The sequence below is a fragment of the Cicer arietinum genome, chromosome 2 (assembly GCF_000331145.2).
Source record: "Cicer arietinum cultivar CDC Frontier isolate Library 1 chromosome 2, Cicar.CDCFrontier_v2.0, whole genome shotgun sequence".
NCBI classification, from domain to species: domain Eukaryota; kingdom Viridiplantae; phylum Streptophyta; class Magnoliopsida; order Fabales; family Fabaceae; genus Cicer; species Cicer arietinum.
In genome coordinates this window covers 13,530,012-13,533,398 of record NC_021161.2, presented here as the reverse complement: position 1 = coordinate 13,533,398, position 3,387 = coordinate 13,530,012, and the positions used below count along the sequence as shown (strand labels likewise).

Here is a 3,387-nt window from a genome sequence, read left to right as displayed (position 1 = left end):
TAAATCATAAAAAAAGAATAACTAAATTAGCAAATAACTAACCATAATAACTACACTTAATGAAGAAAAAAAACCAATAATGGAAATGAGTTAAAATAGTATTGAAAGTGAAGCACCAACATCATGATTCTCTTTCAATGCTACCAAAGATAACCAAATTTAAAACAGTAAACAGAAGAAAAAGAAGTAAGAAAATAAATTAAAAAAAAAAAAACAGAAACAAAATAATCAGTCCATGTATTGTAATTATTCACAAGAACCTTTTTAATAAATTAAGAAACCTTTGTAATTATTCCTAATTTGCTTACAGGCAAGGAAACTTGAGCTGCTAAATGCTATTGAAAAGATTCCAATTCGATTCTTCATCCCAATTATAAAGTAAACCAAAGAACATAAGAAAGTACCATATAGAAAGTTTAGCACAATGTTTAAATTTGCACTAGAATCAGTAAAAATAAGGATCATATTCTATCTTAAGCTTCAAACATGGATCCACAAAACATCGACACATACCAATCAAGTTTGTTTTGTTTAAGAACTAGTATGGTACCTGTGCAATTCATGTGTTATCCATTGTTATAATATGAATTATACCGTAGTTATACATAACAGTACCCTCGAAGAGCCTAAGAAAATAAACAAAAAAGAAGAAGGAAGTACCAGTTATCTGTTTTTATTTTTTTATTTTAAAATAGAAAAAGAATTCTTCCAAGTAGAATCCAAGGACAGAGCACAGCGTGTAAAAGGACAAGAAAGAAAAGTATAAAAAATCAGCAACTTTTCGAAAAGTTTTCAACTACAAAATTACAAACCCAAATTTTAAAATCAAACAAAAGCTACAAAATCCCTACCATTTATTTGTCTTTTAGCACTGAATAGATCTGACTCATCAGAATAAACATGTTTAGAAATCCAGAAAAAGTAAAGTGAAAACACAACCAACTGGGGTTGGTTTGTTGCAACTTACACCTCAATCCCTATGAAGGAAATTAGGGAACATAGTCAAAAAATGAATAGAGATATCTATCTCAGATCCCAAAGACATACAAAAAAATTCAAAATTAAAATTTAATATTATTTTAATCACCAAAAATCAAAAATCAAAACTCACACTATCTCACCTTCAAAATTGACTATTTCTGAAAAAAATTCTTCTTCACAAAGAAATTAAAGTTTATGCAAAAAGTGAATTAGAAAAATAAAAACAAACAAATTAGTTGATCATAATCGTTGATCAACATAGAAAATTAAAATGAAATAATAAATAATAAATAATAACTGGTGAGAATTACCTAAGTTCAAAAGGTTAGAGAAGAGAAAGCAAGAGTGTCTTTTCAAGTTGGTAATTGTTTGCTTCTTCAATGGTTAAGGAAGAAGGAAAAAAAAAAAAGGAATATATATAAATAAATAAAAAATAATTAATTAATAAAAGGAAGCGAAGAGAGAGTAGTATAAGAGATAATGGATGAGTTGTAATTATAACCTTCATTATGGTCAACTATAACTCTCTTTTTCTCTCTCTAAATCCACCTCTTCTTTCTTCCACCCTTCACCCTCTGTTTTCTGGCAATTAATGCGTTACAAACGAAAAACAAAGCACCAAACAGGCCCCTCCCTACCCTACCGTCCAATACCCCAAAAACCAATAGGCTATGTTACAGCATTAAATGATCACCCCCTAACTTCTACTACCCCTTACTCATATATATTTAATTTTATACCCAAAATATCCAAATTTGGCCCTTTCTTTCTCTCCCTCTATCTTTCACTTTTCTGTCTCTCCATCATTTCTCACTTTTTCTTCTCTCCAAACTCCTCCGTCTTTGCCCAATTCAACCATCCAACTTTTCTTATTCCATATTTCAGACACAATACTGATACCTCGTCGGCACAATATATCAATATTGTATTAGTGTAAGACATCAACATATGTTAAACTCGGAACATATATTTTTAGTTTGATAAATATCATGCTGCATAGTTTTTTAGACTTTATTTATAAATAAAAGTTGATAAAAAATGGATATATTGAATTGAAAATGAGATTTATAAATAAAGTCGGTAGAGGTTTTTTTTTTTTTTTCATTTTCCGACCAACCAAACACTACCTACCTAGAATTTTCCAGAAAAAAATCATTCGACCGAAAAAAACACGATGCATTGGTTCTTGACCACGTCGATCGATCGACCCATAAAAAAAACCCAAACTTCAAAAAACCAAAAAAGATGATGGATCAGAATACACATAAGAAAAACACGACAAGACACTTGCGACGAAACCTTTGACTTGAACCTTAACAAACTCGAAAAGGAAAAAAAAAACATAAACAGAAAAACTTAAAATGAAACAGAAACAAAACGAATCAACTTAGTTTTTTAGAAAACGATGCAGAAGAATTCGAAAGATTCTTAAACAACTTACCAGAGGGAAGAAACTGTTTATGTCAATCTCGGATGAGATAGATGAGACCCCACCATAGGATCCTGAGCACAAGCTTCGGAAACTGTCGCTCGTATATATAAAACAACAACTGAGCTGTTTCTACGTCTTTTGTTTGTATACATTACCATCACTTTTTTTTTTCTTCTTTGCCTTTTCTCTTTCTTTTATTATTATTTTCCCTTATTTTAAGTAAGAGTTTTGACTTTTTAATTTCATTTAATTTACTCTTTAAAATATTGGGAAATGCTAAAATATTTTAATTGGGACCCATGTAGCTCATTGTTTTAATTTCAAGCTCACACCACTCACACACACACGAATTGCCAACCAACTTTAGCTTTTGAAAATGATTAAATATATAACGTAGATCCAGTGGGGTGAGTATCTTGCCATTGCCTATGCTAAGGAGTGCTACCATCACGTTTGCAATGCAAGTCACAAATTACTATTACAATATTTTTAATTTAAAAGTATAAACATTTGTTTAAGTTTAACATATTTGTAATTTTGCAGAAGCTAAAGTATGTTAATTATTTTATTCCAACAAAATACAAATAGACTTCAATTTCTCTTTTGTTTGGTATAAAAAAAAAATTGCCAACATATTATTTAATTCACCTTTTTTAATATATGTTTTTTTATTGATTAAAAGAGAAGTGCAAACAAGATACTCTTTTAATACACATTTTTTTATTAGTTAATTTACTCTTCTTTAATACATATTTTTCAATCCCATAATTTATAGTGGATCCTATATAAAATTCAACTAATAAAAAATAGTATATTAAAAAATATATACTAAAAAAAGTGTGTTATTAATATTTTTCTTAGTTAAAATTCACATGAATTCAATTAAATTATATAAGACTTTTATAATTTAGTAGGACTCATACAAATTTTAATCAATTAAAAATATAATTTTATTAATCAAATTGATTAACAAA

At 28.5% G+C, this 3,387-nt stretch overlaps 1 protein-coding gene across 3 annotated transcripts in view; it reads right to left on the bottom strand.

The window, feature by feature from the left end:
- The window catches only part of LOC101510436 (uncharacterized), a 5,672-nt gene extending 3,121 nt beyond the window's left edge, over positions 1–2,551 (bottom strand). The window contains exon 1 of one of the 3 annotated variants that reach the window (XM_004490201.4): positions 2,421–2,551. The gene's annotated coding sequence lies outside the window, so the exon portion shown is untranslated. Of the gene's footprint in view, positions 1–548; positions 599–1,290; positions 1,432–2,420 lie in introns of those variants that run through there. The other 2 variants (XM_004490200.4, XM_012712887.3) reach the window with 2 other exon arrangements.
- Positions 2,552–3,387: the final 836 nt, after the last annotated feature.